Source organism: Otolemur garnettii, unplaced genomic scaffold (genome assembly GCF_000181295.1).
Source record: "Otolemur garnettii isolate 467f Iridium unplaced genomic scaffold, OtoGar3 scaffold00050, whole genome shotgun sequence".
Classification (NCBI taxonomy): Eukaryota; Metazoa; Chordata; class Mammalia; order Primates; family Galagidae; genus Otolemur; species Otolemur garnettii.
In genome coordinates, this window is record NW_003852445.1 from 6,928,391 (window position 1) to 6,939,353 (window position 10,963).

The 10,963-nt window shown below is 49.8% G+C and overlaps 1 protein-coding gene across 2 annotated transcripts in view; it reads left to right on the forward strand.

Moving 5' to 3' along the window:
* The window catches only part of LOC100951458 (serine/threonine-protein kinase PAK 6), a 62,050-nt gene that overhangs the window by 34,002 nt on the left and 17,085 nt on the right, over nucleotides 1-10,963 (forward strand). For both annotated transcript variants that reach the window (XM_003791708.2, XM_003791709.3), the window contains one exon: nucleotides 4,122-4,243. The gene's annotated coding sequence lies outside the window, so the exon portion shown is untranslated. The remainder of the gene's footprint in view (nucleotides 1-4,121; nucleotides 4,244-10,963) is intronic.

Consider the following 10,963-nt stretch of genomic DNA (forward strand, 5'->3'; position numbering starts at 1 on the left):
AAACAAACAAAAAAAAAAAAAAACAGGCTTTGGGTTCAAAATATGGCTTTTCCACTCAATAACTGGCTTCATCCATTTGGACTACTATAAAAAAATACCACAGACTCAGTGGCTTGTAAACAACAGAGATTTATTTCCTATGGTTCTGGAAGCTGAGAAGTCCAAAATCAAGGCAGCAGCAGATGTGGTATCTGTTGAGGGCCCATTTCTTGGTTCATGGATGTTGTCTTTTCACTATATCTGTACATGGTAGAAAGGGCCTGGGACTCTCTGAGCCCTCTTTTATAAAGGCCTCCTAATCCCCTTTATGACAGCTCTGCCTTTACCATCTAATCACTTCCCAAAGGCCCTACCTCCGAATACCCTCCCATTGGTGATTTAGTTCAACATATGAATCTTGAAGGGATGCAAACACTCGGTCTATATAGCAGTAATTATGAGACCTAAACTAGTTCCTTAATCACTCTGAGCCTCCATTTCCTCATATTTATGATAACACGAGGATAATAAACGTATAGTACTTACATCCCAAGGTTGTGAAGACTGTGTGAGATAATATGCGTAAACAGCTTAACATGGGGCCTGGCCCATCGGAAGCATTACAATAATTGGCAGGCATCATTATTACTATTATTAGAGGAGTCATCTAGAGAAAGGCTCCCTGGAAGGAGTAAGCTTGTTAGTAGCATTCCTGATCCTCAGGAAGCTTTTCAAGTCATGGAGCAGAAAGGTACAGGGAAAAGATAATGTGTTTGTATTTCTAAACCACAAGTCGATTCATATCTTTCCTCTTTGGCCCCAACCTGGGCTCTCGGCCTTGGCTGTTGGTGCTCAGATGTTACAACAGGCCCCAACAGCCACAGGCTGAGAGATAACCGGGAAGTGCCAGCCCCGCCCAACAAGCCTGCCTTGATGCCCTCCCAGACCACACTGGTCAGCCAATGCCTCAGAGCTGGCAGCACTCCAAGAGCCATTTCCTGTGGTGAGATGTCTGTCCTTGGTGCCTTTGTGTGGAGCTCCCGCCCAATTTGTAGAATGGCAGTGTCTGGATCACTCCCTCAACCAGGAGGTCTGTGCCAGCCCAGGCTCTTCAAAGGAGGGTGTGTCTGGTGCCCCCCTGTGCTCAGCAGGGCAACCTGGGAACAGGGCCAGGGGGACGCTGGAGGAGACACTGTCCTGCAGACTGCTCCTGACACTTCTTATACTGTTTTTCTGCCTCTCCTCCTGCACAGGGCTGAGCTGGGCATGGATCAGAGGAGAATAGAGAAGAGGGAGAGTCACATACAGGAATTAGTCCTTGAAGACCCACCCTGCATCCCCCAGCCCACCCCAACGTGTGGGAGGTCATCCAACCCCGTGCAGCTAAAGCATGTAAAGAAGAGACTGGAAGTGCAAAACCTTGGCATTGTTGTGGGCTTGAGAGGTCCTAGTCTAGTCCTGTATCTAGTATGGGAACTTTTTTCTCTGACCTATATAACTGACAGTTATTCTCGAATACTGCCAGTGATAGGGATTCATTACCTCCTTGATCAGTCTTCCTTGGAGCCTTTCTATCTCTCGAGCCCCCAAGTCTCACTGCAGCTCCTAAAGATAGGAGGAACCTAGGGTTTTCTAGATTGACTCTCACTAGGGTGAGGAGAAGACTTGGATAATAGTAATTCTGGGATACCCAAGCCTGGATTCAAACCCAATTAAATACAAGTTCATTTCAGATAATATTCTAATATTCATACCTTATTGTAATACAGTTCAAAAATATTGCTTGGGGTTGTGGTTTTGGTATATAAGGCATATGCAGTAAAAGAAAATAATTCACATGTGCATTCATGGGTCAGTAAAAATAATTTAGAGTGTTGATTCTGGGTTTAACAACATAATGCATTTCATTCTAGCTTTGGGTGACAGTGCATTTCAAATCTTCAGCAACCATTCCTCCCACCCTTACCTTGCAGCACAATCTGCTTGCTAGCCTTCAGCCAGTGCACCTGTGTCCCTGGATAACTAATCTGTGGGGAAAGCCATACCTGCCCGCTCCCTCTCACATGGCCCCTTCATCCCAGGCTCAGCAGTCAGCTTCCTAGGTGGCCACCAGGGTTTATCTAAGAGGGTCAGGCCTACAGTGTTGTCCAGTCAGAGGAAAGAGAAGGAATCCACTTAGGAAAGACACAGAAAGGAGGAGAGGGACAGAGTGAGGAGAGGAGAACAGAGACTAAATCTAAATGGAGGGGGAGGGGCAGCAAGAACCTGTGGTTAACTGCCCCCCTTGCGAGCCACTCTCCCATGGCACAGAGGGCCAGCATCTCCACCTGTCACCATGCCTTCTCTGGGGAAGCTGAGGACATCAGGCCTGTGGTGCCACCAGATAGGATGCAGATCGGTTTGGGGCCCGCAGGTTCCCACAGATTTCCTTAGCTCTATTTGGCGGGATCCTTAGAGGAAACTGCAAAAGCAATAGAGCACATAATGCAATGATTTATCCGTAAAGAGCATTCACATTTCTAAAGAATTGGTGAACAAAATGATATGTGGTAATAGTGACCTCAGTTAATAACTAAAGTTTGAGGTGTCCAATGATGATTTAAAAAATCTGCGCTATTGCAGGTCCCTACTCTGTCACACTGGCAGTCACCCAGACACCTCTTGAAGGCTGCCATTTGGGGTCTGTATGTGCTGAATTTCCAAGCCAAGAATCCCTCATTATTCAGTCCCCACACAGCCCTCTCTGGGGCCCCAAGGCAAGGACAACAAGGGTCTTCTCACCACCTTGTTTGGGGAAGAGACAAACAAGTGACCTCTGCCCCTGCCCCAACATAGAAACCACTCTCGCCCCACCTCCCCCAAAGAAACAGGGCAAAGCATAGGCAGGAATAAGCCACTGGGAATGGACATCCTGATCTTAAGCCAGGCCATTTCTGGGGACCACCAAGGGATGCCAACTCTGGAACAAAATTGCAGGTAGAGGGCACATGAATGGGCTCGTCCTCTCTTTGGGAGTGTGATACTTCTGAAAGCTTTCTCTCCCCCAAGGTCTCCTACCCTAGACCCCTGAGGCTAGAAGGTTCTCAGGACTGAGCAAGGTATGATAAGGGAATTGAAGTCCTATTAAATCCCGCTTTCCTGCCTGCACAACGGGACTACCCCACGACAGGCTTGTCCAGATGGAACAGACTGGCCAAGTCGCCAAATTTTAGGACTCCAGCTTGGGTCCTCAGGCATGATAGAGTGGGCCTGGACAATCATCAGGTCTGAGAGTTGCCGGGCTCCAGAGCGCGCACCCGCAATGCAAATCCACGAGTTAATTACACCTGGCCCGCGCTCAGCGGATAATCCAGGTCGTCTCTGCGGCGTGGCTGTGGGGCGGTAGGAGGCCGAGGCAGAGGCGAAGTCGCCGCGGGTGCGGCCAGTTCAGGGAGGGAAAGAGGAGTTGGACAAGGTGGTGCCCCTCGGAGACAGAGGCTCCTCGCCTTGGGTCCGGCGCCCCTCGGTGACTTTTCCCGGGCTCTGGGTTCGCCATGTCCTACCTGAGGCCACACCCTGAAATCAAACTCGCGGCCAGGTGAAGCAGGCGCGGCGCAAACCGAGCGCCGCCCCTCCTCGTAGTTCCCGGCGCCGAGGTCCCTCCCGCGGAGGGCGGGTCCGGCTCCTACGTCCCCTCCGAGCGTTCCCGGGCTTCCCGCTTGGCAGGTGGGTGCCCCGGCCGCCCTGGAAGGCCGGCGAACCCTCTGTGGGCCAGGGCTGCGACGAGGGGACAGGCCTCCCCGCGTGCGCGGTCCCTCGCACCTGGGCCGAGCACCAGGACCTAGAGCGCAGACACCGAGATCGCGGCGCCCCCCGGGCACCCGCCAGGCGCTGGGGGGCACCGCATTCGGTCCCGCGAGCAGATTCCTGGTGGCTGTACTGGGTCGGGAGTGGCGGGGAGAGGGGCCGGCCCCGGAAGCGGAGCTGTACCCAATGTCCCCTCCTTCCCGTGCGCCCCGCTGTGCCTCCTGCACCTGAGTCGGGTAGTCTGTCGGAGACCCGCGCGGGGCGGTTCCCAACGCCCTGGACTCCAGCCAGTAGCAAAATCCGCAGGGACACTTGCTACATTTGTCACAATGTTTTTCTGGTATGTTTCCTCCCAGGCCTGCGGAGGACTGGCCCAGGAAGGTCCTTGGTCTTCCCTCTCCTCAACGCCTAAGAGAGCCGCCCACTGAAGGGTGAGGAGGCAGAGGAAGAAGAGGCGGAGGGAGGAAGGCGCGGGGAGGCGGTGAGTGAGGGCCCTCCAGCCCCAGCCTTCTCCAGAATTTCTTGAAGGACAGACTGGGAGGGACACAGTGGGCAGGCATGTGGCCCTCCTGGCCTGTCTCCCTAATGGTATTGTTAGCCAATGGCAGTGGTCCCTTCTAGGTGCCACTTCTCCATCTTTAGTGGGTGCCTGTTAAGTCACCTCCACCACCTTAGCACCGTGGGAAACTGCTGGGCCCACAGGGCTTAAAATGACCCATCCTGGCCTGCCCCCTGATTGTCATCAGGGCTGATGCCTGTCTGAGGTGAGGCTATGTCACTGAGGCAGGGCATACTGAATTCACACTTAGGGAAGAGGCTCCCAAGCAGGAAGGGGAACAGCTGGCCCAGTGACTGTGATGACCAGGGTGGCAGGCAGCCACAGGAGGCTCCTCCAGGAGTGGCAGGCAGAGGTGCTACTCAGCACATCACAGCTGCCTGCCCACTCCCCAGCCCTCCAGACCTGCTGAAGTCCCCCAGCTCCTCCCACACCAGGCCAGAAGCATCTGATCTGCAGTGTAGGTTCTGCCAAGAAATCCAAGGTCTAAGACCTGGAGAGTTCCCAGGGTGTTGGCTACATTTTCTGTCCCTTGCCCTATTCTGGGGTTTCATTTTGTTTTTTCAAGCTCCTCAGACTTTTTTTTTCTAGGTGGGGGAAGGGAGAGGGATCAGGTCTGAGTCTGTGCTCAGTTTTGTGGCCTATGCAGCATATATTGCAATGCTGTGGGTTCTCTGACCATAGTATACGGGACAGTGGCTGAGAACACATCTGGAACCAGAAAGCGGTCCATTCAAATCCTGACTCCTTAGGCAAATTGCTTCACTTCTCTGCAAACTTTCTAATGTCCTCATGTAACACGAGGATGATAATGTCTCCTCAGAGCTGTGAGGGGTAAGTATAATGATAAATGTGGAGCTGCCCCAGCAGTGGACCACCTCACCAGCCTCCATTTGTTAGTCTTGGAAAATACTGATCCTGAGCCTTCCTCTTTTGAAGAACTTTGAGAACACCCTGGCTATGTGGCAGGGTACTATTGGAGAGCGCTAGAACAAGCAATAGGAATGAAGTAAGGGCAGAGGGTTTGTGGAGATCAAGTACTGCTAAGTGCTAATTCGGGCTCTCTGAACCTGGTCACCTGGGGAAGGGATGATTTTGGAAAAGGGATGAGGCAGAAACAAAAGCACCCTCTGTATGGTTGCCAGAGGTGCTGCCTATGGCAGAGGGAGCCTTTGGCTTGAAGCTTCCAGTTCTGTCTTGGCTCTACATAGCTGTGTGATCCAGGGCAGGTCATTTGACCCATGAGGGTGAGCTGAGACCTTGGAGTTGAAGCGATCTGGCTTTGAATCCCAGTTCCACACTTACTATCTTGGACAATTAATTGTTTCTGAGCCTCTGTAAAATGGAACTCATACTATCTACCATTAACCGTTAGATACACCAATAAAAAGTGCTCAGCATGGTATCAACATGTGAGAGGCACTTTATATGTGTATATTTCCTTTCTGCCTCCTCCTTCCTCCCCAGCCACCTGCTGTTTTAAAATGGGCCCAGTAAAACAGGTTCAGCCCATCTCTTGGTGGTATTATGAGTGTAAAGTGAGGAGGTAAACAGAATAGAGACTGGAAAGGTAAGGACTATAAAAGGCAGTCTTGTGTTTAGGGACTCCAGAGGTTCCTTCATGGCTGGCATTGAGGACTCCATGCTGGGGACTCCCGTCTTTGGTGTGCAGAGGCTTTTGAAAATCTGGGATAGTAAGAAGGTCCCTGGCCTACAGCCATGCCAGAAAGGCCATTCTTCAGATCTTACCTTGGAAATAACCCCATGCCAGATAAGCTTCAGGCACTTGGAGGGAGATGGGCAGAAGTTGGGGTTCCAGGTACAGTTTACACAGGTCAGAGAACTGGTCTGGCTTGAGCTGCTGCTGGACCACAGCATGGCACAGCTGGACCTGGGCCTGAGAGGAGGGCCTGAGTCAATATTGACCTTCCTTGGCCTGCCAGCCTGTCTCTTTGCCCTCTCATTCAGCTGGAGTGTTGACATAAGCAACTGAATGAGCTTTATCTTTAAATTCTTTTAAACAACAGCCCATTATCTCTCTCCCCTGGGGATTCACTTAGGCCTGTGGTGTAGGAACAGTGACCAAAGCAAGGAGCCCAGACATTGTGGCTTGTTACATGTGCAGTGCCTTCTGCCCTGGCACATAACACATCGCTCTGGGTCTCTTAAGTAGAACAGCAGAACCCTGGGAATTCTGGACAGCAGTCCCAGCTTCCTGTGGACTCTCCAAACTTGAATACAGTGGACCTGGGCAGGCAATGGGGATGAGGACCATGGCCTTGGGTATAGAACCCTCCTAATCTGCAGGTGACAACTGGACAAAAAAAAAAAGATATGAAATTCCCTTCCCCCACTGTATTTTTGGGGTGCTGCCTGTCTTGCCTCTCATGTCACATGAAGAGGAACAGGAGACAGAGTTCAGCTTTATACAAAGGATAAGCAGTGTGGAATAGTGTGGGACAGAGGGACAGAAGGCAGGGGTCTTGGGGCCAGCTGTGGCAGCTTATCAATAACTCAACAACTCAAGCAGACAACTGCTTGAGCCCAAGAGTTCAAGGTTACAGTGAACTGTGATGACACCACTGTACTCCAGCCTGGGAAACAGAGGAAGAGAGAAAGAAGGCAGCGGCCTTGGGGGAGGGATAAGCCCCCATTACTGATATATGCAAGCAGAGTGCAGGCAGCCTCCTGTCAGGAATGCCTCATAAGGACTAAAATTAGGGCGGAGGCAGAGGCAAGGTCAGATGCCATTAGGAGTCCACGACCATCTCTTCTGGCAGGGTGGAAAGTTGGCTACAGCAGTATCTATACATCCAGCTCTATACTGAGCCCACCCCACATGCAGCCGCCTCTTCTCTCCCTTGGCCTAGAAACGGCAGGGAATCCCACCAGCCTCATTCCTAGCAGATGATTTTCCCACATCCCAGAACTTACACAACATTTGGAAGAAGCCAATGAAACTGCACAAGAGCAAGGATTTTGTCTGCTTTACTGTGCTCCCCAGAGCCTGGTACATGATAGATACCTTTTGAATAAAGGAATGAATGATATAATTTTATACTTAAGCTTCAGAAAGTAAAGTTTGAGAAAAAAAATCATCCTGGCCAGTGAGATTATTCCAATGAAAGATTGTTATCTGTTCACAGTAACTCACACCAGGGGGCCAGGAGAGACCCAGGGCTCTGTGTAGAATGTGTAGGGATGACAGTTGCGAAAGGGAACACAGAAGTCAAGCAACTCTGCAGATCTCAGGGTACCAGGGTCTTCTGTAGGCTCCTCTCAGACTGGATGCCAGTGGTACCTGGGGTAGTTTTCCAAGTTCTGTAAAACTCGGGGGACTTCTATCTTGGGACTGTGATTTAAGGACAAGCCCTTCTCCCAAGTGTCTGTGGGAGGCCTGAGAATGACACAGCATGGCTAGGGGGAGCTGATGGCCAACTGTGGCCAAGTTCACATCAGGGTCTGGGTCAGATTCAGGTCTGCCCTTTCTTTGTTGCTCTACTTGGGCAAATCACTTTGTCCTTTTGAGTATCAGTTTCCTTATCTGCATAATGAAGACAGTGAGTGCTACCTCACAGGCTGTGGTGGGAGATCAGGGTGACATGCTTAGCTCAGAGCCCTGTACTTACACTACGCTCTCCCTGAGGGATGATTATTTAAAATACCTAAAATTCCTTAAGCAAAACAAGTTGCTGTTCTGTCCCCTCACCGCCTGGAGAAGCTGGCAGAGGCGAATGAGTCCATTCCCTTTTCACCAATGGAAATGCTCAGACCTAGAGAAGGAGAGCAGGCCAAGGTCACAAGCCAGGACTTAAGAACACCAAGCCCCAAGGTCCACACTGAGCCAGCGTGAAGCCTTGTAGCCCTGGATGTGAGCTTTGAGAAGTAGGTCTAAGACTGCCTTTGAGGAAGCCTGGAGGCACCTCCCCACTCTGGCTCTCTGGCACCTGAGAGAGTGAATCAGGAGCCTGCTGGACCTGTGCCAGAGGACTTTCCTTCTTAAACTGGTTCAGGCTGGACCCTTCCCTCCCAGCACCCTCCTGAGCTAGTCCTGGGTCGGCCATCCCAAAGAGAAAGTAGGCAGACCTTCAGAGGAGGTGTGCTCACAGCATTCCTCCCACTCAGCAGCCTGTTTCCAGCCTGGACAAGAACCCTCAGGGCAGCCTCCCTCCCCATCCCTCCTGTGTGTTGTGGCAGGAAGGGCTGGGAGCTTTGGGGCCACCTGAGCTACCACCCAGCTCCTGCCCACGTCTACCTTAGAGCCTTAGGCCCACATCATTTCTTTCAGGCTAGGCAGAAGGAAAGGCAGGCACTGGCTCTCTGGGGAGAAATCATCTTCCTTGCCTCCTCTCAGGTGTGTCTTTGAGGCAAGCCCCTCTGCCAGATGAATCGGTGTATGGATGCAGAGGTAGAGATGCTAGGGATGGCCTGTTTAATTTAACTAAAGGCCCCATGGCTGTTGCAGCAACACCCTCCCTCAGCCCTGGGGGCCCTTGGAAGCTGGGGTGAAGAAGAAAGCCCTAGAAATGGCAAATGGAAGGCCTCTGGCTGGGCAGGTGGGTGTGACCTGATTAATGCTGGGGATGTCTGTGTCCTGGGCGATTCACTCCCAGTGACTGGGGAACAGTCTCCATCCTCACTCTCCTCCTTATTTAAAATTATTTATTTTGTATTCTTTCTTTCTTTTTTTTTTTTTTTTTAGAGACAGAGTCTCACTTTGTCACCCCTGGTAGAGTGCCATGGTGTCACAGCTCACAGCAACCTCCAGCTCTTGGACTTAGGTGATTCTCTTGCCTCAGCCTCCCAAGTAGCTGGGACTACAGGCGCCCACCACAACACCCAGCTATTTTTTTGTTGCAGTTTGGCTGGGGCCGGGTTTGAACCCGATACCCTTGGTATATGGGGCTGGTGCCCCACTTACTGAGTCACAGGCACCGCCCTTATTTTGTTTTCTTTAGAAAAGAAATCCATTGTCTTTTTTTGGTTTGTTTTTAGACAGAGTCTCGCTTTGTCACCCTCGGTAGAGTGCCCTGGCGGCATAGTTCACAGCAACCTCCAACTCTTAGGTTCAAGTGATTCTCTTGCCTCAGCCTCCCAAGTAGCTGGGACTACAGGTACCTGCCACAATACCTGGCTATTTTTAGAGACAGGATCTTGCCTTTGTTCAGGCTGGTCTCGAACCTATGAGCTCTGGGCAATCCATCTGCCTTGGCCTCCCAGAGTGCTAGGATTACAGGCTTGAGCCACCGTGCCCAGCCCCAATCCATTGTCTTTAAGGAAAACTTAGAAGAGAAGAAAGAATAGAAGGAAATCATCAGTAGCCCTTCCAGTCAAACACAACAATTAATATGTGGATGTATCTCCTTTAACTATTCACTGCATTCATACTGCATCGACAAATTAGTATAGGTGGAATCTTTAGAAATAATCGCCTGCTTCTAACCTATACATCAAGAATTCTGCTTTGCACTCTGGGAGGCTGAGGTGGGTGGATTGCCTGAGCTCACATGTTCAAGACCAGCCTGAGCCAGAGCGAGACCTCATTGCTAAAACTAGCCAGGCACCGTAGTGGGTGCCGTAGTCCCAGCTCAGGGAGGCTGAGGCAAGAGAATCACTGCAGCCCAAGAGTTTGAGTTTGCTGTGAGCTATGATGACATGGCACTCTACCAAGGGTGACAGTCTACCAAGTAAGACTGTCTCAAAAAAAAAAAAAAAAAAAAGGAAAGGAAAAAAGAATTCTGCTTTGGACAAAGAAAACTTTGGTAGTTTAATTTGTCTTGAGACCTATAGGTGTGAACAGGTTTTGGCCCCAGCAGGTCAGGGGCTCCAAGACAGCCCACCAAACTCCAGCCATCACTCACACTGGGGGAGAGGAGACTGCCAGGCTATGGGACCCCCCCCCAATCTCTCCCACCAGCTTTATTATTTTACCTTTCACATTTAGGACTATGATCTATTTCCAATTAATTTTGGAGTATCATATAAACTGATTTTTCAGGCCTCACTTTCTTCCATATGGATATCTAATAGCATCAGCTGCATTTATTGAAAAGATCTCCCATTACCCCCACCACACTGCAGTGCCACCTTTGTCATAAATCAAATGATCTCATGAGTGGTCTATTTCTGGATTCTCTCTTTTGCGAAAGAGTTCTTGGACCATTTGTCAATCCTTGTACCTATTCCACACTAAATTAATGACTGCAGCTTTATGATAAATGTTGATACCTACGTATTATAATCCTCCAACTTTGTTCTTTAAGATTGTCTTGGCTAATCCTGGTTCTTTGTATTTCTCCAAATATTCTAAAATGTATAGGAATCAGCTTGTCAACTTCTACCCCCCAAATTGCTGAGATTCCAAGATTTTGAGATTGAAACAATGCTGTAGGTTAATTGGAGAATAATTGACCTCTTTACACTATTGAATCTTCCAATCTATGATCATTCTTTAATATCTTTAGTAATGTTTTATGTTTTTCAATGTAAAGACTTTACACATCATTTATTAGATTTATTCCTAGGTATTTGATATTTTTTCTGTCCATCCTAGTTTGCTCTAATATTTGATATTTTTAATATCAAATGATAAATAGTATCTTTGTAAAAACTTCTTTTTTGTCGCCCTTGGTAGAGTGCTGT